Genomic DNA, 27856 nt, shown 5'->3' on the forward strand with positions numbered 1-27856 from the left:
TCTCAGTAGCCGTTCATATGACCTTTCATACTTATTGGCCTTCCTGGTGGCCCAGTCCTGGTGCTACAATTTGGTGTGATCATGGGTTGGAATCTGTGTTTGCCCCAATTATGTTTCAAGGTTTGTCAGCAACACACACCTGCACGTGGGTTTCACCAAAGAGACCTGCATCCCCTTGGGCTTTCCTCCCACATTAGGGCGGTCAGGTAGCCTAGTGGTTAAAGCGTTCGCTCGTCACGCCGAAGACCCAAGTTCGATTCCTGACGTGAGTACAATGTGTGAAGCTCATTTCTTGTGTCCCCCGCCGTGATATTGCTGGAATATTGCTAAAATCGGCGTAAAACCATACTCATTCCTCCTACATTAAGCTGACATGCCCTGATATTACTGGAATACTGTTCAAAGCATTAATCAACCAATCCAACTCACTCACTCATTCACTCCAGGCCCTATTGGTGTTGGACAAGATATGTCTATCGGACCCCTTTCTGCTCACAGTGAGGGTAAATATTCCTGAAACCCTGGAATTATAAATTTCCAGATTAAAAAAGCTTTAGTGATCATAACACCCTACATCACTTCTCCATTCAGTTTACTCACTCACTCACTCACTCACTCACTCACTCACTCACTCACTCACTCACTCACTCACTCATATACGGACAACCTGCTCCTTCATCTTGGCGTAGGATGAACTTGTCAAACACTCATCAACTGAAACTGCACTTCACCTGTGTAATCTATTCGGCTATTTATCACCCGAGACAAGTACAGCTATCCTTAGCCAATGAACCCCAAAATAGCATATAACCCATAATATGCAGCTTTGAACTCAGTGTGATACAAACTGAATGACTCGATGGCATGCTAATCCAGCTAGGAAGCAGGAAGTTATGAAGGTCAACTAAATGCATTCTTCCATCATTCGGTTCTGATGTATTTGTTCCACCTTGCCTTGCTGAACCAACACAGTTCAGCCATGACATGGTATCATCCTCAAAGAAAAGTTTCGTGACCAAGTTTGAATAACACGATGCACCATTCTAATCAAGACATGCACCAGTCACCTCCAGCTTTGCACGCACTGGTGTGTGTATCCGTCGATGATTCAACATCCTGTCATGACGGCACGATACGGCTCTGTTTTATGGCTCTAAAACTACTGTCATAAGGATGCACATTTAAAAAATTACTTATTAACATGCATTTTTATGGACAGATATGAAGCTGTAACAAAATGTCATCATCACATTTCAGAATGTGGCAATTTTGGTAGGGCATGAAAGGTACATTTATGCTTCTGTTCAAGCTCTTTTTTCATTCATTATGCATCTTCAAAGACCTGTTTTTCCCCCCAAGTCATGCAAAAGCAATAAGGTTAGATTGCCCACATGTCCAGAATGCACCAGGAAGGTAGAATCTGAAGATTGATCTATCTGAACTGTGTTCACCACACACCTTGGACACACATCCAACTAACCAGCTTTGAATAATTGGTGTAGGACCCTTTTCTTATATTTGATATAGTTCATTGATTTTTTTTATAATGATTTAAATGCATTTTCATTGTTCAAGTTTGGAGGGCAATCAGTAGGCGTCTTGTATCTGTAGGTGTGATTTCCCTGCGGTATGATCACCGAGACTGCTCTGTCTGGCTCCAGCTGTAATATCACTATCTATGCTAATTTGTACATTTGCTAAATACTTAATTCTTTTGCTGTTGCATTTGGTGAGACCTGAATGCATTTCAGATTTCTAAGGATATTTCATAATTATGCTGCTTTTTGCATGAATGCTTCCGGCACCTCTTGGTTTTCTTCTTTTGCTGAGACACACTGGGACTTTGTAGCCTAGTAGATCACTTGTCATCCTCGCAGACTGAAATGAATTGGTCTCCAGCAGCCTATGCTGGTCGTAAGTGGTGACTCAATTGATCAGGTGGTCAAGCTCGGTGACTTGGTTGATGTGTGTCTTTGTATCCCGACAGCATGGATTGTTGCTCACTATATCGATCATTGGATTGTCTGGTCCAGACTTCGTATTTTAAGAAGTGACACTGTCTTATTGGTGGAATATTGCAGAGTGTGGCTTTGAAAATAATGCGCACAATGTATGACCTTATCTGTAGTGAACATAAAATGATATGGCTGAAATATTAGTAAAAACACAATTACTGGCTTAAGATGGTGCCCTCGATGAGGATTTTGGGGGAGAATAAAGTCCCCGGTATCCCACTGTCAGAGGAGTAAGGATGGTTGCACTTGGTAATATCGCTGTTATGTGTCGTCATGACCCAGTAGTGTGGATCATGCTCCTGTTGTCAGTCACTGGTTCTTCTGGTCCAAACCTAATTATTTAATGGAATATTGTTTCATGAATCAACATTCCCTCACTCTTGGGGACATCCCTGCAATATTGCATGATGAAACACAAAAACTATATTTCTCCTATACTTTTTTTGTTTGAAATCAACAAAAAATTGGATAGATTAAAAAAGGGAATGTAGAGCCGAAAAAAAAACATATTCAATATGATCTTTTTCTTTTCAAACCAGCAATGTAGTTTCTTGTGGTTAATAAAATATTTTATTCTTTTTCTTCAACTTGAATCTGAAGTGAACATTTCAGATGATCAATACTTGTGTCAAAATGTAAGTAAGTCTATGTACCACTTACAGATTGGCAATCAGCCGCTATTTGCTAAGTATAAAAGGTTGCCCTTGTCGTTGGTTTAGAAATGTATATCTTTGAAGTCAGGAACACTCTGATAGTGATCTTGTTTGTGAAGGCAAGGGTTAATCCTTACCGCAAGTTGGAATTCATTTATGCAAGAATGTAAACATGATTTTGGTTCCGGATATTTCATTAAGAATGCAAAAAAGTATAACCCACACCAAGCTAACAGATACACAAGATATTTTTTTTTCAAGAACCGCCTTGAATGATTTGTGCTGACATGTATAAGTAAATGTGTTGCAGATATCTGGGTAAAAAATGGAGAAATTGGCCACATATCTAAAAGTATGGGCATATCGTGACTGAATAATATATGTGTATTGTGTTTTTGTTGTCTAGATCGGGAAATGATAGCTTGTTTATTGAATTCAGTTACATCTGGAAAGTGTTACGTTACACTATGTTTTAGGAGTGGCTGAGCTTTTCGGGAGGTTTAATGACACTTTGATGGTTTTTCAATTTGTATGTCTTTGTAAGTTTTCAAAAGCTGTGAGCAGCATAACTAATTAATGCACAAAGCATATTTTCAACAGCTTTTGTCATCCTGAAGCATTTTGGTAAATACCCATCCTGCTGTTGTCACACGTCAACTGGTCTGTGATGTATTAAAAGTACTGGTGGACGATAGAAGAGGGAATCGATTTTCCCTGCAGAGTTACCTCCCTTGGTTGTGGATGTTTGAATCTCATTTGGTGCGATTACTTCAGTCTAGACGCTTCTGTGGTCCAGTGGAAGATCCTGCAGAGTTAACTCCCTTGGTTGTGGATGTTTGAATCTCATTTGGTGCTATTACTTCAGTCCAGATGCTTCTGTGGTCCAGTGGAAGAGCGCCTGTCAAGAGAGCGGAAGGTCTGGGTTTCGATCCCCGTCTACGGCATACCACAGACATTAAAAGACGGTAATTGTTGTTATCCAGCCTGGTGCTCGGCTTTAAGTGTCTAAAACAAGAGCTTCACAATGTGAGACCTGGCTGATCGTTTCTCATCTTGTCCAGACGATGTGGATGCTCATGCTATCCACCACTAATGTGCCACACCTCACTAGAAATAATCACAGACTGTTGCTGGATGGTCGGGTAGACTTGTGGTCAAAGCTTTCGCTAGTCACGCTGAAGACCCGGGTTCGATTCCCGACATGGGTACATGTGAAGCCCGAAGTGATATTGCTGGAATATTGCTAAAAGTGGCGTAAAACCATACTCACTCACTCACAGACTGCTGAATGAATTGTGGCATATTAAGGACTGGCATAAAACAACATTCAACATGCATACTCATATCTCTGTACCATGGATGGAAACAGGTTCCACACAAACCAGAATCAAGTAATCTATAAAACAATTATTTCCTGAACACTTTCATTAAAGGAAGGGTTAGTTTGGACACATCCTGGTCCTTCCACCAATGAGTTTTCTTCACATCCATCACGGACCGCTATTATGCATCTCATATCATCATCTGCATGATAACAATGCTAATTACCCTCTATGACGTAAATCAACCTTCACTGGTGATAAACGGTCACACTGACATTTACATTGCTGCATGGGTAACACAGTTAGACAGACCTTGGATGAGAGGAGAACGATTCCCACTGTGAGAAACACATTGATGATTTTTCTGTTTTTTTTTTATGAAGTATCTTTTTGTAGACTTAAGGATGTGAAATTTGGGTCACATCTCGCAACTGTTTACTTTGTGAAAGGTTGGAATGGATTCTCTGAGTGCATATAGATGAGTGGTTTGCAGGTTTCTATATTTCTGATAGCAGAAAGTAAATTATATTTTTTTCTTAAATAAATTATGAGATTCTCATTCCACCTGCTTCTCATCAGACTGCATTACTACACTTGTCAGCAACTTCCTTTCCTTCTAAAGTTGGCGTGTCCTAGAATGATATAAAGGAAAGCATGAATTGCCCCCGCACATTTAATGATTGTTGTGTCTTGAAATTATACAACAGCAGCACTCGCTCACTCACTCTGGCACCCACTCTACCACCCACTCCCCCACCCAACCCAACCCCACCCCACCCCACCACACCACACCACACCACACCACACCACACAAACCTAAACCCAACCCACACCAAACCCCAACCCACCCCACTTCAACCCACCTCACTTTTGGGTGGCCCAATGGCCTAAGACAAGCACTGTTCAGAAGTATGTCCCTTAGCTGCAGAAAATTGCTCGTTGTGGGTTCAAATCCTATAGCTCCATACTTACTGTGGTCTTTAGTTTGTTAGCTCCATAACAGTGTCCATGGGTGTCACTGAAGTTGTCAACATCAATGTCCGGCATTGCATTAGGTTTACTTCCCACATTATAACTGTCAGCTGTTATGTGAGTCAAAAACTAGGCATTAAGCCCACTTTTGCTCACTCTACACTAATTTTACAGTCATCATGTTCTGTTTGTGTCACAACTCAATTGAAACTTAATCCCTTCATTTCCAATGAATAGCAGAACTGACACTTAGTAATAATATAATTATCCATAAAATTATCAGTTTATTGTTTTATAATTTTTGCTGTGGTAATTTTATTCTACTTAATAAAACTGCATAGATCTTGTTGCCCACTAAGTAGACCAGTGTTAAGTGTGACCCAGTTCTGTCACAACTGGCATTTTCAATTGTTCTTATAATGTGCACCATTAACGACACAGCATCACATAATTACCAAATTGTATGTTTTTTTATTGGGTGGTCCATTCTCCATTGTTCCTCTGGGTCAAGTATGGTGTTTGTCATGAACGGATATTTGCATACATTGGAACATTAAATGGCCGTTCCCGTGTCTCCCTACATGGTCTTTGTTTTTCAGGTGAGCAATTGACTTGTCTTTGCATATGTTTGTGACAGGTCCCACGGGTGGGGCAGGATACACACACCATTTCACAAACACATGGTATCATCACTATTTAGTTGTGCTTCATAAACACATGAAGGGTAGTCTGTAGTCTGTCTTACAGACCCTGATACAAATATATCAACTACAGCCCATGCAAGTCTATAATGTTTGGCAAGTCTAGATTACTGCAGTATCAGGAATGAAGAGAATCACTGGGCTCCCTTTTTATTATATTTTTATTAAGATAACTGAACAACTGTTTTTTCTGTACGAAATGTTCATTTCAGAGACTATATGTTAGTCTAGGTAGTCTGGCCTAGAGGTTAAAGCATTTGCTCGTCACATTGAATACCCAGGTTCGATTCCCCTCATGGGTTCAATGTGTGAAGCCTATATCAAGTGTCCCCGCCGTGATATTGCTGGAATATTGCTAAAAATGGTGTAAAACCATACATACTCACTCATAAACACATGCTTATGATATAGTCACACTGAAGTCTGCTTTCAGTACTGATATCTTAGTCTATGCTTGTCGTAAAAGGCGACTAACGGGATCGGGTGGTCAGGCTCGCTGACTTGGTTGATACATGTCATCGATCCCAATTGCGTGGATCGATGCTCATGATGTCAATCACTGGATTATTTTACAGACCGCCGTCACATAGCTGGACTATTGTTGAGTGCGGCGTTAAACAACACACTAACAAACAAAAACTGATTTCTTATGATTATGGAAATGAGCTGACTGCTGTGCAACATTTGGCAACAAACACTTTATTTAAAGCAAACATTGCGTGAGTGGCAGGTCCTACCACCAGGGCAGGCATGTTTACCCTTTTCTGTAACACCTGGTGTCATCACTGAATTTCAGTGATCTATTCATGTAATTGTCACCCCTGTTTTGCCTGCTCCGCCCAATGGCATCTGTTCTCGTTGTTCTCTGGCATTGACATTTTATATTTACTCAAAGTGCTCCACGTTACGTCTGAGCAGAAGCTATGACTTGTGATCTCATGAATCAAGGTGGCAGACATGGATGTTGGTGACAGTCTCCTGAATTTTTAATTTGTATTCCCTTCATTAGATACAGAGCAGTGGTGATGCTTCTGTAGATGGGGACAGAGGAGATGTATCATGAGGAAGCTGTCATTCAATAATGTGACAGACAGGCGAAGTCTTTTCTTGAAGTTGGGTTTCATTGAAATCGCATCATAGCCGAACTGTTGTCAGCACCAATGTCTTTCCTGGACTCTGAGTTTTGTTTCATTTGCATGATTGTATGCTTCTGGTTTTGTCTAGCTCACTTCCACAGATCGATCGGTGTTCAGTGACAGGGGGATTTTTCCCACTGATAACAGTCATGGCACTAAGTCAACTGTCCTCTTGTAAGCTTGATGGTGGTTGGTCAACATGAAGCCATCATTACAGCTCTGGGAAACAAGGTAGTGATCACATTGAGTCTTCCTTCACAACTGACATCAAAATGAATAGATATTCACTTATGGATCAGTGTGCATTCATTAGAAATATTCTCACATTTCATTTATATCAGGAAACAAAAAAATTAGTTTTTCTCACCCAACTGAGTGGTTGTTGTCTCATGTCAAACATGACATCTGTCATCCACATCAGGTGTTTGTGTGTAACGACCTGGTGTCAGGTAATCATGTTTGTCTGTACATGATGGGCCTGTAAGTGATCTACATTACATGACTCGGCATAACAACTGCAGCATGATGACCATGTTTACCGATTGGACATGTCTCCTGACAACTATACTACTTCATGGTCATCTGATGATAAGTTAATCTCGAAACCTGGGAAAGAGTTCTGTCCTTCTTTCTTTGCATATAACCCAAATTATATTGATACCTGCAAATATCCTCTATTACATGACTGCCATGAATCCTGTATTTTGGCTGTCATCACACTATAAAATCTTCTGATTTTCAACAGAAGTCCTCTTCACTGTCAACTATCCATATATAGTTGTACAGGAAATAGTGTATTGCTGCCCCATGAGCATTCACAAAGGTGGGAAACCTCACTTCTTTCATCTGTGTGTCAGAGTCATATCTGAAACTAATTCTGATTATTCTTAGTTGAAATAAACCTTTTGTTGATCTAATTTGGATAAATATCCAAGATACCAGCGATACCTAGTGAAAAGTGCCTTGGAATCTTTTAATGTATTATGATCAATTTCAGTTACAGTACATGTCACTTTAAGAACAAAAACAAATGTGTTTCATCACATAGTGGACACAGATTACTATTTCAAGGAATGGCTATTCTACATGGAGATATAAAGTAAGAGGTGTATGTTCTGCACTGCAGTGTCGGTGTCCGGAACATCTCCTTCAGGTTTTTACCAGACGATGTTGGCGAGTAACCAAGAAATGGTGCCATTTGTTCCACAGTAAAACAGTAAACCTACTGATATGGAATATTAACATAGTAAAATGCAATAAAGGAATACATTGTGAAAATAGGAATTGTTATTTATCAGAGTAGTGTCAGTTATGTTTCAGTGGAGTGAAAGTATAAGTGATATTTTCACTTCAGTGTAAATAACATGATTTTTCATGGCCCATATACTGGAAGTTTATCAGTTTCTGTCCACATGACTTCAGTCTGATAGAAAACTTTTGTCGTTAAAATTGATATAATGTCAGTTTGTTATTATTCCCATTTCGAAAGAAATCATTGGTGTAAAGAATAAGCAGTGACAAAGAACATCTCTGGCATCAAACCTGGCAGCCTAGCTTGGATCAAACCTGGCAGCCAAGCTGGGATCAAACCTGGCAGCCTAGCTGGGATCAAACCTGGCAGCCTAGCTGGGATCAAACATGGCAGCCTAGCTGGGATCAAACCTGGCAGCCTAGCTGGGATCAAACCTGGCAGCCTAGCTGGGATCAAACATGGCAGCCTGGCTGGGATCAAACATGGCAGCCTGGCTTGGATCAAACATGGCAGCCTAGCTGGGATCAAACATGGCAGTCTAGCTGGGATCAAACATGGCAGCCTGGCTGGGATCAAACCTGGCAGCCTAGCTGGGATCAAACATGGCAGCCTAGCTGGGATCAAACCTGGCAGCCTAGCTGGGATCAAACCTGGCAGCCTAGCTGGGATCAAACCTGGCAGCCTTGCTGGGATCAAACATGGCAGCCTGGCTGGGATCAAACATGGCAGCCTGGCTTGGATCAAACATGACAGCCGGCCTTTCTGGCATCAAACATGGCATCCTAGCTGGGATCAAACATGGCATCAAACATGGCATCCTAGCTGGGATCAAACATGGCATCCTAGATGGCATCAAACATGGCATCCTAGCTGGGATCAAGCATGGCATCCTAGCTGGGATCAAGCATATAATAATCAACCATAATGTCCTATGTTATGTTCAGGTAAAGAATCTCAGTCGCAAGAAGATGGCCAAAATAAAATGGCTTTCATGACAGATTTCCTCCCTCAAAGAGGTAACCAGATACATTGAGAGATGGGTTGCTGGATCAAGAGTATTTTACAAGGTGGCAACAAGCTTGAGACATTCAGGTTCTTTCGTGTGCCCTGTGAGACGTACGTTTGAGGTCAGATACTGTTTGACAAGACTGCATTTTCCCTTGACTACAACATGCAAGATTGAAGAATTACAACATGCATGAAACGTAACTGTAACTCATTGCCGTAAGTAAGTAGAGTAAAATCTGTGTGATATTTTTTGTGAACCGTCACAACAATATTGCATTAATAAGGTTGTATGTAAATGTCAAATGGTCGTAGACTTCACAATCTTTTTAGAAAAGATCCAGACAATAGTTATATATATAATGAATAGGCATGTCATAAATCATTCTAGAAAACATCCAGACAACATTAATATATATATCCTGAATTGGCATGTTACAACCTGTGTTATGTACAGTTGTAGTTGACATTTTGACAAACAACGCAAACCTGATAAGAACCAAAACATTTCTTTCAGCAACCGGTCTGTCTGTGCTGCTATTTTTATGATCATAAGAATTTGTAAGATTTAAATTTAGAAGCCAGCAAATTCATTATGCATTCCTCATAGACTTTGAAAAGTCGTCATGGCAACAAGTCAGTTTGGGATCCTTCTTGGAAATGAAATGAGCGAAAATGGTTACGAATTCTCTACCACAGTAAATTGTATTGATCTTTTGATATAGAATATCGTGCAAAATTGTAACTAACATAAAAAGTCTGAATTCATCGCAATCAACAAAACTACAACATTTACTGAAGTGAAAAGGAGACTGGACGAGGGATAAATTACATAATCATTTATCAAAATGATAAAGATGCCATTTAAAGTGATAATGCTAGTATTTAACACAAACGCTTCATTGCACAGAGGATCCATCACCATGCTTGGAATATGTAACCTTGCTATAAGTTTCAGCAGAGAAACAGCCCACATATCATATACACATCAACTGGCTGGGACCTTTTTTCCATCAATATATTGAGCAGGATCGGAGCTCAAGAGTAGCAATCACACTGACCTACATTTGCCTGGATTGAGCAATTGCAGCAATATTTGTGTTCATGTACAAATGGAATTCATGTGAAAAAATACCAATCTTGCCTTTCAGATAGTGTCTGTATGTTGTACATCAATAGAAGATTTTTGCATTTCTACTTTTAAGTAGCATAAACGTCTGTAGTTTTTATATTTCCTTTCATGCCAACTTTTGAAGCTGCATGCTCTTTCAGAAAGTTGGTTTCTGTGTGTGGCTGAAAATGGCAGAATAACACTTAAAGAGTGACATCAAAGATTAATTCATACACATCTTATGATTGTTTCACATAACTTTCAGGGCTGAAGGTTGCATAGGTTAATTGCCATGTGGTCTAAGGTGCCACTTTAGGTCATACAGAAGGTGACTTGGATGGTCTAAGGTGCCACTATAGGTCATGCATACAGAAGGTGACTTGGATGGTCTAAGGTGCCACTATAGGTTATTTAGAATGTGACTTGGATGGTCTAAGGTGCCACTGTAGGTTATAGAGAAGGTGACTTGGATGGTCTAAGGTGCCACTGTAGGTTATACAGAAGGTGACTTGGATGGTCTAAGGTGCCACTGTAGGTTATAGAGAAGGTGACTTGGATGGTCTAAGGTGCCACTGTAGGTTATACAGAAGGTGACTTGGATGCCACTGTAGGTCATCCAGATGAGGGCACAGGTGGCCTGACATTCCAAGGTGTATTAGCTCTGAGGGTTTGTCATGGGTTCGATTCACTCTCCCGTGGTTCACAAAGGTGTTAATTCTCATCAATTGATGTCACCTGTGACTATTTTTCTGCAAAGCAGCATTAAAACCGGTCACTCATATATATATTGCTTTTAGAAGACTCACTTGCTATAAATATTTACCAGTTTTATCTTAAGAGAGACTTGAAATTCATTACTTCTGCTGAATCATGAACAGTCGGTTGTGATATCTTTGAAGTGTGTTTTATTGTACAGAAAGTAATGTTGTGCTTTTGAGGGAAGGTGTCATAAAGTGCATCCAGCAAAAACGACATATTGGTTTCAGGTTTCAATTCGGATAATTGTATCCTCCATTCATAACTGATAATGAAATAATCATGTTATGAAAATTGAGCAGACAGTTAGAGCGAACGTTTGAACTCTCTCCAGCCACCGAACTATAATTGTCATCCGCTACCACGGAATTGTAATCACTCCTGATGTATTAATCATACAGACAGATTCAGTGGTTGTGCTCAATGGACAAAGGGTGAAATATGGTATAAAATACATCTTTTATCCACATCAGAAGACTGTTTAGAGTCTTCTCCTACAACTCTCGTTGTCTTGTAATGGAGTATTTAAGCACTTTGGCTCGGTGTAACGCTGCCAGACAATTTTCTGGATCTAACATCTTTGGCTACTTGAGACAGCCATATTAGTCGAAAACTGACAACATAATACGATTGTTTGTCCAGACAAGCTATTGTTATGAAATTGGAAAGTGTCATTTTTGACTAATCACAGTGTCATATTTAGCCCATCTGCCTTTTACATGATTATTAGACTTGCCAAGTGTCTTTGAAGTTTGCGTAATGCATTGATGTAAGGGATTCTGCCAGGCCTTTCTATCTGGGGCCATTACTCCTCAATGTTTTAGCAAGGAAATGCTGGGGTTGAAGGAACAAGAAGCTCCAGACACTACAGAGATATTTTTACACTTGTCTTATTTTGAGAGATTCAAGACAAATGCCATTTGTGATGGGTTGGTTTTCTTTTATTTCTGAAAAAGGTTTTGCTGTCAGTGTTCTTCTGTGGAGTGCAAAGCCTTGTTTCAGGTGCGGTTATGTTAATGGCCCCCCTGGTCTAGATGACTTCATGTCAAGTAATGTCAATTTAAATTGTTTTCTTTTTCTTCAGATTTTGCACGGGGCACCTCAAGAGACCATTGGATAACTTGAGAGTTTACGACAATCTGGACCTGAAATCTAAGGCAAGCTGGTTTTGTTATTCTCCCCCAGCAATATTGATCAATGCTTTTACACAGTCCAACTTGTAATTGCCTGAACCTGTCAAGATAAAACTTGTCAGTTCATTGTTATGTAATTGTGATATAATTGCGATATTGTGGACAATATGGTGAAAGCAAACAATCTCCTCTGAAGCCAACCTGTGTGGAATCGAGGCCTGCGTACATCACCTCGACCCAATGCTTGTACAAACACCATGTGAAATAGGCTTATAGTAAAATAGGTTAGAACTGACTGTGCATCATCATACTCAACGACACAGCTGATGCTCATGCTGTCGACCACTTTGTCATACTGTACAGGCCACTTAGATATACCTGTGGCATAAATCAATCATCTCATGGTGCTCGGCCCAGGTGCTGTTATTCACCACTGAAGATTATTGCTATGAAGTGGGGATCATGCCTACGTTGTCATAACATATAGGATCCACAGATATGGGTAGCCTAGTTGCCTTTGATACCCAATCACAAATATTCCTGATATTGCTAAGATTCTGATAAGCTCATTCTATATCCTGATATTGCTAAGATACTGTTAAGCTCATTCTATATCCTGATATTGCTAAGATACTGTTAAGCTCATTCTATATCCTGATATTGCTAAGATACTGTTAAGCTCATTCTATATCCTGATATTGCTAAGATACTGTTAAGCTCATTCTATATCCTGATATTTCTAAGATACTGTTAGCTCATTCTATATCCTGATATTGCTAAGATACTGTTAGCTCATTCTATATCCTGATATTGCTAAGATTCTGATAAAAGCATCTACAAGCCCTCTTTCTATTTAGTCTTCTTGCCTTACTTTTCCCTTTGTTTCGCCTGAGTTGTGACTTTATTTACCACTATTTTACATTATCAAGACAACTGCACATGCTATTTTAAAGCAAGTTTTAATGCAAAAGTCATCCATAAAAATTTATATCACTTTATCCTTTTAATATGCCCTACACTATTCACTGCACTTCAAAAGAACATAAATCCTGTCACATGTGTCGACATGGAATACTCGGTTTCAGATGATATTTGCTGATTCTCTGTAGACAATAACAAACCTAAGATCCACCACTGGGATGACTCAATATGACTAACATGATAACCGTGATGAAACGGGTTTGAAGAGTTATCAGAATTTATAGAAGTATCTTTGAAGTACAAATGTCATAAATGTAACAGTATTTCCTGTGGATCTGAGGCAGTGCAACAACTGCAAATTGGCCCTTTGATCTTCTGGACATAGACGCATCATGCGGAATTGTCAAAGCCGACACCTTTTTATGGTTGACCAGTCAGGCAGCAAACACGTTTTCATCATTTGTTTCATCCTCGGAGCAAAGTAAGTCTTCACAGTTCATCGATGACATGAAACAAACCAGCCTGAAATCATTGCTCCAATTGTGACATTTCCATAGGTACCTCGCCGTCTTTTCTTGCAGAAATTTACAATTGAGAAGTGTCATAATATGTTGTTCTGTGTAGAGTTGAGGACGTCATGGTCTCGCTTGGTCTCTGCCATGAAGGGGAGGTTAGAGTTGCGCATTGTTAAAGTGTTAGCTCTCTCTCTCTCTCTCTCTCTCTCTCTCTCCTCTCTCTCTTTCTCCTCTCTCTCTCTCTCTCTCTCCTCCTCCCTCTCTCTCTCTCTCTCTCTCTCTCTCTCTCTCTCTCTCTTTCTCCTCTCTCTCTCTCCTCTCTCTCTTTCTCCTCTCTCTCTCTCTCTCTCTCCTCCTCCCTCTCTCTCTCTCTCTCTCTCTCTCTATCTCTCTCTCTCTCTCTCTCTCCCTCTCTCTCTCCCTCCATGATATTGTAAAACCACACTCATGTACTCACTCATTCAGATTTCATGACAGATTAGTTATCGTAAGATGAAGGAATTGGGTGTTATTCAACTTCTTTTAAGTGGTATATATTTCCAAATCATGCTGACTATCCCAGAAAAGCCTTCCCTCTCTTCACTCTATAATGGTTCCCAGGCCTCTCCTCTACAAGATCATTTGTTTCTCAGCAGTTTATGCAAAGCATCTTTGCTAATTGGCAAAAAATCAACCTATTTTATGGCCCCCTATTCTGAATTTGAGATATTCCATTGGGCGTTCTATTCTTAATACACAATGATAACAACAAAAGTTTCAAGTACTCTAGCAGCTTAAACACGTAATGAACATTATGTATCCCCATGTATCCAGCACGATTCTTTACGAATATCATGTCTGACAAGTCTAACTCGCGTCAGCTGATTCTGCTGTGCAACATCCAATTCCCTCATCAATAAAGGCAGGTAACTTGCCGATCCTGCTAATGTTTTCCTGGGGATGGAATCTTCTAATGAAACACACCTTGCTGTAATCGTGTTTCACAGTCACCAAGTCTGGTCCGCTAATGCAGGCAGTCTTGTGGAAAAGCCTATCTGCATGTTGTGTGGGACTTGTGAAGAACGTGCATGTTTCATGCATCAAGGCACAGCCTTGTAATATCATTATGTCTGTGGCGTCATCAGCAACCAAGGCTTTGTTTGAGTGACGGCAACCTGATGTGGTGCGAAACACACACTACCTCATCAGGTGCACAAGAATTATTCAAACTGATGCTTGTGATAATTGTAATTATCTGTGAAAAACAACAATGTAATGACCTTAGGATTTCAATGGACTAGATGTGTCTTTTTTCAGAATAAACCGCTGAAGAGACAAATAGTTGAAAAGATGCCAAATGAAGAGAAAATGGTAAAACATCTCAAAAGAAAGGACCAAATTGGCTCAATTATGGCATCAGCAAATCTCTTGAAAAAGCCAACTTCTCATCAATATCATATTTTTTCACTAAAATTAGAAATTAAAGAAGCTTTGATTTCAGAATGATGGCACTTCACATGATGTCAAAATTTCTGAAATTGTCTTTGAGGATGACAAGAGAGCCTGAACTGATGGGGGAATCTTGATTATTTATGAGGTATTGTGCGCCCATGTCCAAACGTTCCATATCTCAAGCAGTGTATTACGCTGTGACAGCCTGAACAAGCTCACTGGAATTATACACACCTTGCTCCCATCACATTTCATGCCTCTCTGGGTCGGTGTGTTCATTTGTCCAGCCACTTGGAAAACTACTCAGAGGTCAGGAAAGATGCATACATTACGTAGGAATCGGTTTCATCCTCACTTAGGCAATAATGGGGGAATAATTTGTATCAACGAATAAGGGCCCGGCCTTATGAGCTGCAACATTATCTTGGTTCAGGAGTGTGCTGTGCCTTGTGTCTGATCCATGGATTTACTGTTATGCTAATGTCCCTGTGTTGTTGATAATTCAAGGTTGGTACATGCAGGAGTGAGTTTTTGTTACGTGCAGAAGTAAGTGACTTTAGAGTAGTATTTCTGTCAGAATACATACCAATTGTTATGAATAACTTCTTGAATCTTTGCAACAAAGTTTCAGAGCTTGCCCCTTCAAATATATTCTGTTTTTCAGTCATATCATGACGTCTGCTTTATGTAGGAGAAAGCCCTGATGATACTTATCGTAAATATTCACCACTTTGGTGAAACCAAAGCACATGGATATGGTGCTGGCAATATCAAAGATGAGAATCCGGTCGAATATGGGATTCGAAACTTAGTACATTATTGCTAACAGTCTGATTTGAGGATGGTATATGGGTATCTAAATTGTTCAGCAATGTAGTCTAAAGGTTGTTGTGAAATGTCTACCATGACTGTGCCATGAGATTTGAGCAAAGCATTTGTCAAATGTCTCACATGGCTGTATCCTCAAGTTTGTGGTTAGAATATGCAACCATGTGTGTCTGCCATGACAAAGCGAGGGACATGTACAAGAGAAGTGTTTTCCCTGGGATGTATTTACCCTGGAGGGTAGAATCAGTGCCTGCGTACCCCATCCATGTTGTGGGAGACAAGACAGGTATTGGGTGATGACAGTTTATTAGTTTAGAGTGTTTATTGTTTGGAGAAAACCTTGGTTAACAGTCACATGACAGGAACAAGTCTGCTGTTTTGGCCCTCTCCTGTGTTGCAATGCACTGCCTCCTGGTCTAGTGAGTGAGTGAGTGAGTGAGTATGGTTTTACGCCGCTTTTAGCAATATTCCAGCAACATCACAGCGGGGGACAACAGAAATGGGCTTCACACATTGTACCCATGTCGGGAATCGAACCCGGGTCTTCGGCGTGGCGAGCGAACGCTTTAACCACCAGGCTACCTGACCGCCCCTCCTGGTGTAATGGATAGAGATCTGCCTGGACAGAGTTGGGGGTTCCATTCCCTGGTCGCACCATACCATATGACATTTAAAGATGGTACTTGTTGTTACCTTGCCTGATGCTCGCGATGAAGGGAATGAAACAAGGACTGGGCGACTCGGAGTCAGTATGCTGTGTGTGAGTGGTGTATCTATGTTAATCTGTGGAATGGTTCAGTGGACTCGCATTATAAAACCAGCGGTAGTCTGGACTAGTACAAGCAACAAGCTTGCACAGCACGAAACTTAATGTCAGTCCCCAAAAAACAATCAGTACTAATAGTGTATTATGTTTTGGATTTGTTGCATCAATCAATTTTGTTAGTGCTCCATTGCATGTGACAACAATACTAGTTTGAATACCACAAGAGTAGACATTTTAATTTGCATTGCAGATGTTACGACTGGTTGCAATATAGCTGACAACAGCATTAATATTCCCACTCACATGAATGTGTATATTGTTAACTATTCACCAGAATAACTTATATCATTTCACAGACCATTGTACATTATGAAAGTCATCTTATCTGTGCTATGATATGGACAAAAACATGCACTGAATGAGTTTTTTATGAGACAGGCATAAGCTGCTACAGCAAGCTCCCTCGTCCATCTATATCAAACCCTGTATATTTGATAGCAATAGAAAGATCAATGCTTGTGCTAATCATAGGAGTGAAATCAAAGGGTTTTAACTCATGAATCTTTAATGGAGATGACACTCTAGAATGCTGGATCACAATACCGCAGTACTTTATACCTGATTGATTATTATGGGTCTACATGAAATATACTTCTCAGTTTAGGATGGAATTTCTTTTGAAGATTCCCGGAGTGTATAATGTTTTCATATTTATTACCTTTGGATGCATTATTATTTTTGGGTCATTACTCCTGAATTCTAGGTTAATCATGCCGAGCACCCTGTAATGTGAAAATTTCAGGTAAAATGTTTTAATATTTTCAGAAAGAAAACATCTTCCTTACAGGTCAGCAGTTTGTGTATTTCATTGTGAAGTTAATTTTTATTTAATATGGAAAAATCCTTTACAGTTTAAGGCTCTTTGAAAATAACTCGTAAAGAAGACATTGATGGGGTTCAGGATTTAAATGATATATGAACAATAGCAACTTGATTCAGTGTGAAATAACTATGGTTTTTTACCTCATGTACATACATAATAATGGTATTTTTCAATCCGTTTTCATATGACTTGTGCTCCTTATATAGTCATGTATTATATAGTTGCCTTGATACACGTAGTGCTAAGTCTGTGCTAAAGTATAGGGTGTTATGACAGTCCTCTTGTGCTAAGTCTGTGCTAAAGTATAGAGTGTTATGACAGTCCTCTAGTGCTATAAGTCTCTGCTAAAGTATAGGGTGCTATGACAGTCCTCTAGTGCTAAGTCTCTGCTAAAGTATAGGGTGCTATGACAGTCCTCTAGTGCTAAGTCTGTGTTAAAGTATAGGGTGTTATGACAGTCCTCTAGTGCTAAGTCTGTGCTAAAGTATAGAGTGTTATGACAGTCCTCTACTGCTAAGTCTGTGCTAAAGTATAGGGTGTTATGACAGTCCTCTAGTGCTAAGTCTGTGCTAAAGTATAGGGTGTTATGACAGTCCTCTAGTGCTAAGTCTGTGTTAAAGTATAGAGTGTTATGACAGTCCTCTAGTGCTAAGTCTGTGCTAAAGTATAGGGTGTTATGACAGTCCTGTAGTGCCTAGTTTGTGCTAAAGTATAGGGTGTTATGACAGTCCTCTCGTGCCTAGTCTATGTTGAAGTATAAGGCAGTTATGACAGTCCTGTAGTGCTTAGTCTATGTTAAAGTATAAGGCAGTTATGACAGTGCTGTAGTGCCCAGTCTATGTTGAAGTATAAGGCAATTATGACAGTCCTAAAGTCTTAAAAAACGAGTTATTTTAAAGTTAAAATAGACAATGACCGTCATTGATAACAATAATATGAAGCAGGGAAGATGTGAATGAGTAGCATTCAGGACGGAGGGTTTGGTTCAAAAAGCATCTTTCTTGTCATGTCTGTAACAGACGGATCTTTCCCTCATATGTAACATTGAGTATGGACTTTTCACTTTGCAACTTGCAAGGCTAGGAACTGAAAGTTTAAAGTTCCTTGGTGTAAGTATTTAAGGTTCTAAATAAACAAAACAATGCTGCATAGGGAGCTGTGAATGTGTCAGGTTCAGGATGGAAGATGTGGGCGCAACCAAACAGCTTCTTCATTGTCACTATGCCTGTCCCAGTAATTGAACATTAGGAACCAGCTTCTTTCACTGCCTTGTCTGCTTTTATGTCCACACACCATCCAAGTGGGAGGACTTTCCTGTTTAAACTGATCATCGAGGTTTGTTGAACAATGCAGGACACCCACTTGAATCCTGGACAAGAACACTGTGCACACTGCAACAAAACCGTACCATCATTTATAGATGAGGTATCTGATCACGTCAAACTGACCTACAAATTAGCAAATCCTTTCTTTTGTTGAATAACACTAGGGATACACTCGTCAGTCGTGGGTCTTTGTGGAAGCTACACTATTAGGCCTGACGTGATTATCAGTGCTGAAAGGGATTGCATCTACAGTAATGCTCAGGAGGTTGTAATACATTATCTTCATGAGGAATCAAATCAGATGACTGTCCGGTAGGTACTGTCTGCTCCTTGCTCTCATCGTGAAAAGAGCTGATATTTGAAAGCGGTGAAACTGCTGAATCCGGCTTTGATATAATCTTCAGGCCCCGATATAATTTGTGGGCAGACATAGAAAGATGATACTAGCCCTGTGATAACTATCTCTCATGCTGGGAATAATTACAACCAAACTTATGTCTCAAATAATATAGAAAGGTTTCAGGAGAGTACTATCTCCAGTAACATGTTCTTGTAAATATAGTCATAAATATATTAATTAGAATTTGATGACAATGGAGACAAAAACTTATTCCAGATTGATTGTTACCTTTATGTTTCCAGTGCCCTGTTAGTATCCTGCAGTAATCAGTGTGTCCTTTCACTTTCAATTTGTTTTGATAAAAATGGTATTTGTAACAATTGCAATTGTCTGAAGACAATTAGTGAAGTCTTATCGGCATTTGGCATATGAGAAATAAGCTTTCAGACTCTAGAGCGTAGTATTACCTCATTTCTAACATAGAAGTCACGGCCTCACCAATGTGACTGAAATAGATGGTTGACGTAGGTGTATTGATATACATCACCGTGTGTGTTTTTGCTGTGAGAATTACAAAACAACCATGACAGACACTATCCAGAAGGCTTCAGGTATTTGTAGTTCTTCCCGTAATGTCGTATGTCATCAATGGGGTATGTCAGAACACTTACCTGCATTCTTGAACGTGAATTCTTGTGGCGTGTGCCATACTCTCTGTGAACCTTTTAAATGAGCATATTTCTTTTTGGCAAACTAACTGCTCCAGATGGAGTTGCATCTTCATGTTGTAATTGAAAGATGTAGAATAGATCTTCAGCAACCCATACTTGCCATAAAAGGCGACTATGCTTGTCGTAAAAGGCGACTAACTTGATCGAGTGGTCAGGCTTGCTGACCTGGTTGATGCATGTCATCAATCCCAATTGCATGGATCGATGCTCGTGATATTAATCACTGGATCGTCTGGTCCAGACTCCATTATTTACAGACAACCGTCATAAAGCTGGAATATTGCTGAGTGCCAAACAACCAACCATGAGCAGAAAGAAATTCTACAGCATTTCATCATCCACCTGATGCCAGTTTTTCCACCACTGTAAGAGTTGCAGTGGCAGAGCTCCCTGTCTGTGGTTTTGACTGGTCATGTCTGCAACTTGTGACCTAGTTTTTTCTTGTTATGTAACCGCAGTTACACACTTGACTGGCAACAGGCACACCCACACTCCAGAGACTGATAGAATCAGCACATTTCTTCTACATGTATATCAGTGGAGGGAGACTTTTCATTGATGCTTCCCTGACCTGAAAATGCTGGGGCCGTGGATATTGTTAATTGCCAACTCCAAGTTGTGGAATATCAATTCTGATGTTGCTAAACCATAAGAAGTAAACAACATAAGTTTTTTTATGTACATTGCATGCAGTTGTTCCTGTATGTGCTGTACAGCAAGTATTGTGACAATTGTTCCTGTATGTGCTGCACAGCAAGTATCGTGACAGTTGTTCCTTTATGTGCTGCACAGCAAGTATCGTGACAGTTGTTCCTGTACGTGCTGCACAGCAAGTATCGTGACAGTTGTTCATGTACGAGCTGCACAGCAAGTATCGTGACAGTTGTTCCTTTATGTGCTGCACAGCAAGTATCGTGACAGTTGTTCATGTACGAGCTGCACAGCAAGTATCGTGACAGTTGTTCCTTTATGTGCTGCACAGCAAGTATCGTGACAGTTGTTCCTGTACGTGCTGCACAGCAAGTATCGTGACAGTTGTTCCTATATGTGCTGCACAGCAAGTATTGTGACAGTTGTTCCTGTATGTGCTGCACAGCAAGTATCATGACAGTTGTTCCTTTATGTGCTGCACAGCAAGTATCGTGACAGTTGTTCCTGTACGTGCTGCACAGCAAGTATCGTGACAGTTGTTCATGTACGAGCTGCACAGCAAGTATCGTGACAGTTGTTCCTTTATGTGCTGCACAGCAAGTATTGTGACAGTTGTTCCTGTATGTTCTGCACAGCAAGTATCGTGACAGTTGTTCCTGTATGTGCTGCACAGCAAGTATCTTGCAAATCCTGTGAAAGGATTCATTATCTGGATGTCTTGAATATCTTTCCATGATTTCTGTTCTTGTTCTATTTTGATGGTTTACCTGATCTGGTTGGTCTTCTTCTTGATTTAACTGTGTGTCTGTTTACATAAAGGCTTTGTAACAGAATGAGAGAACTGTGGCATTATGTATTTAATAAACATTGTAGCTGAAACTTAAGCTTTGAAACTTGTATTTTCATGTAGAGTTTCAAGTTCTTTTTTAGGCTATAACTGACAAGTCTGGACTAGTACGCACGCATACAAACATGTACACGCACATGCACATGCACACACACACGTACATGCACATGCACACACACTCACATACTCTCTTTCTCACAAGCATGCATGCACGCATGCACACACACACACACACACACGTCTGCCTGCACACAAACTGCATTCTGCATTACACACTTATTCACTCACTCACTCAATCACTCGCTCACTCACCCACCCATCATTCACAACAATGTATCAAATCCATTATCTGAGTTTGCAGTACAGTTACTGGGGGTACAGCCTATTGGCACTCCTCCATTGTCTGCTAACTCTGACTTAATGATGTATATCACTCCATCAGTTAACCATTGCTAATAACATACGGACAATATCTCAGTTTCTCAAAAAGAACTTATTCCATTGTCTAGTCCTGTAGTGTAAAACTGCTGTCAGCAAGTGGAGCAGAGTCCCCCTTTAAGAGAATCTCTACAGATTATATAATACATGAATGATAAACACTGTCCCTTTATAGAACACTTGAAAACATTCTTACAGAATGCTGAAGAAACAATGAATTTATTGAGGGATTGTTTAGACTAGGGATGGGTGGTCTACAGTCCTGTTTCAGACTTACTTAAGAACCGGGTGGCCGGTGCATTTGCAAGAGGAAATGATTTATTTTTTTCAAATTTCAAAGGACACAATTTGGGATTTTCTCTTTGCTCTACTGAAATGTGTCTGGTCTCATTCTGAAGACAAACAAAACTTCATAATAAGTTTTTACATATCTTAAGTTTTTTAACCTTTGATTTGATTCTTTGGATTTTATGGAGTGTATATATTTAATGGAAACAAGGACATTGTAAATGTGTTGTGACCTTTTAAAACACTTCCCATGCCACGGTGTTGAATCAATTTCATATGGTTTGTTTCATTGTACATACTACTCTTCAGTTGAGACTGGCATTTTTTAAAGAGAAGTAAAAGCATCAGTTTCATGAATGATGAATGAACATACCACATTCAGATCATCGAGACACAGTTTTGTAGAAATATCATTAAAGCATTGATACATTTTTCACTGAATGTAAAACAATTAAGCTATTGACATTATGTATAAATTGTCCAATGAAACATGATATGAACAGTTTTCATAAAAATTCAATATAGTTTTCATGATTTCTAATCATCAATGTAGATGCAGCCTCTTTGAGAGAGTGAGTGAGTGAGTTGGGTTTAACCCCGCTTTTAACAGTATTCCAGTTATATCGCGGCGTGTCAGCTTAATGTGGGAGGAAAGCCCAAAGTGATGCAGGTCTCAGACGTTTACCACTTCAGTGAAACCCACGGGCACGGGTATGGTGCTGACAAACCTAGAAACATAATCGGGGCGAACCGGGATTCGAACCCACAATCATAGGTTTCTGGCGTGCCCAAGGGAGGCAACTCTGCACAGCGAATCACGGCGCCTTAGACGACTGGGCCACCCGTGCCCCCCAGCCTCTTTGAAATGAACTAATGAAATACATATCTACCCAGAGTGATAAACTACAAAGCTAGTGGAAGATTTCGCTAATGAAATGAAATTAACCATCAGTTCTGTTGCATGGTAGATTATATCTGATGCTATCCTTGTGCCTGTGCCGTGTGTAATTATCACTAAGACCTGGTTCACGACAACGTGACAGTCTTGGCTCGGCTGTACATAACAAGTGTGACTCTGGCTTGCAGGTCACGAAGTGATTCATCAGTGAAAGACAGAGCTTTAGTACTCTGCATCTTGCATCCTGGCTCCATGTGTGTTCCCATGCAAGACTAACCTACAGATCCAGTACACAGGTAATAAAGCTGTCTAAAGCGTTGAGTTACGTTACATTAACGAATTGATTCTGTAGGACCCTCGTTGCTCAGGTGGGAGGGACCCCGTTGCCATTCACTCACTGATTACCAAGAACAAAGAAACATTGGAATGGTGGTGAATTATTTATTCTGTTTGCAAAATTAGACTTCACTGAAAAATATTGTTATGTTTCTCAGTTTCGTTGTACTCAGAAAGCAGTTAATCAGGTGACAAAACTAAATATTATTTTTGATAAAGTGGGTTGTTTACACATAGCAACTGGATATTAATTAAGTTATTGCAAAATAGTTGGTTAGAAAGACTCAATGTTAAAGGAAATGCAGTGTTATGTGTACTGGCTAGTGTTGCTGACCACATCATCTGTCCGTCAAAGTGAGTGAGTTAATATTTAACGTCACTTCGGCATTATTTCAGTCATAAAGCGTCTGTCCATCAAAGAGTGAAATTAAATTTGTCCGTAAAGGAGTAAAATTAAATCAAAGAGAAGTTATTACTAGAAATGTGCTATGTGTTTCTTGAAGTTAATAACAAATTATTTATGCACATGAATGATAAAATAATTATTGATAGTTCATATACCTTTAAAAAAGACAGACAAGCATTTAACTTGTCAGAGAACGTAAATGTTGTCAGTTTCAATTTATTATGTTAACATTTTTTATCTTCTGTCAAATGTTTTTTCTTTTTTCTTTCTGATTTACAATTTCACAATGTATTTATTACCAGCAGTTGATACACACGAGCTCGATTTTTGCCAAAGACTATTAGACTTCTTTCAAAAAAGGGTTTGATGACTTATTAGATATCTCGGATCAGTGTCTGTGATGCTTTTAAAGCAATTATTAATAATGAGTAAACTGATACAAAATATGATGAATTATCATCCATGAACTGATTTATTAGTGTTTGGTTTAGAGTTCTGATTGTAATTAGACATGCCATCGCTCATGATTAAAGATTGTGCTTTCAAGTTGCCTTGTAGCATTCCATGGTCAGATGTATTTTCATGACATCTTCTATCTGATGCTCAATTTCATTATATTTTTAAAAGAATGAGTCAGGTTTTCATGCAAGCTTGCCTGGCATAGCACATATCTTTTCAATAAAATTTTCTTTGTATTACCATATTTTCTTGAGTATAGTGCGCACTTTTTTTCGAAAAAACACAGCTGTGTAGTAGGGGGTGCGCATTATACACAAATTATGAGTTTGGATGTTTTTTTCCCCCATGGAAAGACATTACCGTGAGCACGAAACACCGGAAATACCATGTCAACAAATCCATACTGAAGTACGCAAAATAATCATGTAATTACACTGTCTGGCTATAAAAAGTGTTCTTTGTATCTCTGGACTTATGTTTGTAACTTATTTCATTAATTTTATTCAAAATTCCTTATAATATTGTTTTTTTAATTTCGGCGAAATCGTGTGTGAAGCGATTGGAAGATCGCACAACTCACCGTTATTAACAGCAACCACGGTCAGAATACCGCTATTGACGCCTTGAAACAAACTTTAGTTGACAGAGAATGGATACATATATCATAAATGACATACTTTCACTCTTTAAAAGTCATATTTGTTTTTGTTTGAAGATTCTATGTCAACATGAAATTCTCGCGATCACGTGCGCGTGAGCCTTTACATTGACTGGTCAGACTGGTTCCATGTAAAAAATAATACCCGGGAATAGCTGCTTCGCTTAGGGTTATTATTATTTTAAATATGTTTAGTAAAGGCTGCATATGATTAAGAAAATAATAGAATATATTATTCCTGATAAAAAAAATAGTTTCAGATACAATTGTGCGCATTATACATGAGAATACAGGGGCTGTGAGTTAATCTTGTGGTTAAAGTGTTCACTCGTGACGCCAAAGACTCGAGTTCAATTTTCCACATGGTACAATGTGTGAAGCCCATTTCTTGTGTCCCTTGCTACATATTGCTGGAAAATTCCTAAGAGCAGCATAAAACCATACTCACTCACTCACTCACTCACTCACTCACTTACTTTGTGTTCTCCGTTTAAGGATAAATTATTGTGAGGCCCTTATTTAACAGTAATGCTGGAAAAAAGATATTTTGTTTATCTGAGACACACATCTTTTTGAATGAAATATTTTTTTAACAAAATATTCATAATGCTTATTTCTGGCAAATTATGATATTTTTTAACAATGCATATATTTGCATAGTCCTAAAGTCCCAAATTGCTCTTGTTTCAACATTTCTGTAAAATGGGAAATGCTTTTGTGAAAAGAACTTGTTCCAAAGACATGGATGTGATCAGATTTCTAAAGACAAACGTAATGACAAACCAAGCCTGCGGCTGAACATTGTCAGCAATGGATTAATAATGTCCATTAAAAGATTTTTATTGTGTTGTAATAATCAAGGACACAATATGATGTGCTGGTAGAAGTTAATTAAAATATAATCAATGTTGCACACGAGTTGCTTCAAATGAGGGCAATATTAAATATTTAATATCAATTAAAACTTAGCGTGTATAATTCCTACCTCCCATAATCTTCGTAACTAGGAGTGCAATTTATTTCGGCACCTTTGCCAATGGTATCAGGACCAGTTAGCTCACATGAAATCCTGCAGGCACATCTGACGGTTCCGTTGAAATGTCTCAGGTAACCTTTTATCAATGCAACAAAGACACATTGTTGTAGAGATCTGAGCACAGTGTCAGTTTGATGTAACCCTACACCTCCCAACAGCAGCCTCCCCATGACCGATGAACACTTCACGATGAACACTTCACGATGAAAGCTTCACGATGAATGCTTCACGATGACTTGTCTTGTCTGTTAAATGGACAATCATTTCATGTTTTTATTCAGCCATGTTTTATCAGAATTCAAATCTAAAGTAATGTGTGAGAAACTGGACTCCTTACTGTTAAGATGTCACTGAATGATCCATGCAATTATAGCAACATAACATCCCATATCTACAGTGCTACTAAATACAAAAAAACAAGATCATCCTATGGAATTTACATTCATTCATATGTGCTAAGATATGTAATTGAGGTTAATTATCGTAATAAATTGTCAATAATTAAGTATTTTGTCAGTGTGAGATAAACCCAAAATACTATGTGGTGGTGGTTATTCCTTCCCCAGCTGTTCAGCATATGTATAAAGGTATTTAAAGCTAAAAATATGACCCATTGCTGCAATACATCACCTCGGTATCTGGGAAGAAATGTGGCACAATCATTCACCTTTCTTTATGACCCAAAACTATCTTCCTGACAAATGTTAAAACCAACTTAACCAACAGTCCAACCAGTCCCTTAGCCTTAAGATCTCAGAAAGACCAGACAGAAGTTTACGTTTTAGAAATTTTATTGGTGTCTTGTTGCTTTTTATCAGCCGTCTGATAAGCATGTAAAGAAAGATCTTACCTGTCGTTAATCTTGGAACTTGAGGGAACATTAGTTTGGGGCAGTGTGTTTGTTACTTTGCAGTTGTTCAATGATGTTCCTGTTCAAGTACAGCGAGGTTGATCCAATGGAAGAGGGCCTCCATTGTACCAGTTCATCCTAATGAAGAGGCCTGTTTACTATATATCCCTGTAATAGGCTTGTAAACGTGTGTGCTTTAGCTTGGTGTATCTGCGAACTTATCTTACAAGTTATGTCTACTTGTTTGTAATGGCTAGCTGGAGACAGTTGGAGGAAAAGAGATGATATCCCTTTTTCTTGTGATTGATGCTTTTTTTAAGGTGGAAGTTTGTGAGATGTATATCATAGCATAGGAGTTAAGTGTTTGATGGGAGAAACACTTTTGGAATGTGTGCTGTTGGTTTATTTGGTGACTTGTAGGGTAGCCTTGTGGTTAGAGTGCTAGCTCATCACATTCCAGACCCTGGTTCGATTCGCCACATGCGTAGGATACATGAAGCTAATTCTTGGTGTCCCATCATATGTGTGGAATATAGGTAAAACCAGCTTCAAACATGTCAAATCCATCACTGGCTTATTTGGTCACTGACAAATAAGATCTGATTTCCAATGTGAACTGGCAGATCTAGTTTACCATTATACCCATGTTTCTGCCATGCTGATTGACTGGGTTGGATTGCCTTGTGTTAGAGTCCCCTGCCAAAATATGGCCCGGAATATTGCTGAAAATGGCATAAAACAATAGTCACTCATTCATACAACTCTTTACACTTACTCGTTTTCATTTCACTCATTTCTGGAGTTCCCCAGCTTCCTACTGCTTGAATATTGCTAAAAGCGGCCTAAAACCATATTCACTTACTCATTTCTCTTTGTTCAAGTAAATGAAGTTGTTCCAATTTCCAACCCATGTAATGAAAATTTCTTTTGCTTTCCCATTAGTGCTTATGTGTTTCTTAAAATAACCTTCAACCTAATCCTAGACAGTGAATACCTTCAGTTATTTTCTTCTCATTAGGTGTTTAGTTAATACGAGACTAAGCGAGCATTACTTTGGCTGTAAGATGGCAGCCTGCAAATAAGACTCCCAACCAGACAAACCATTGGTTGATGGAGTAGGAGTGGAAGTGTCAATTCCGATACATGGTTACTGAATCGAATTTGCCCCTGAATTTAGGGATTTATCCTTGTTG

The 27856-nt window shown here is 39.3% G+C and overlaps 1 protein-coding gene across 5 annotated transcripts in view; it reads left to right on the plus strand.

Moving 5' to 3' along the window:
• The window catches only part of LOC139479117 (semaphorin-2A-like), a 322677-nt gene that overhangs the window by 187399 nt on the left and 107422 nt on the right, over positions 1 to 27856 (plus strand). For 3 of the 5 annotated variants that reach the window (XM_071261895.1, XM_071261886.1, XM_071261910.1), the window contains one exon: positions 12008 to 12080. The gene's annotated coding sequence lies outside the window, so the exon portion shown is untranslated. Of the gene's footprint in view, positions 1 to 3533; positions 3634 to 12007; positions 12081 to 23138; positions 23215 to 27856 lie in introns of those variants that run through there. The other 2 variants (XM_071261903.1, XM_071261919.1) reach the window with 2 other exon arrangements.

The sequence above is a fragment of the Haliotis cracherodii genome, unplaced genomic scaffold, assembly GCF_022045235.1.
Source record: "Haliotis cracherodii isolate W230 unplaced genomic scaffold, xgHalCrac1.p SCAF_1, whole genome shotgun sequence".
NCBI lineage: Eukaryota > Metazoa > Mollusca > Gastropoda > Lepetellida > Haliotidae > Haliotis > Haliotis cracherodii.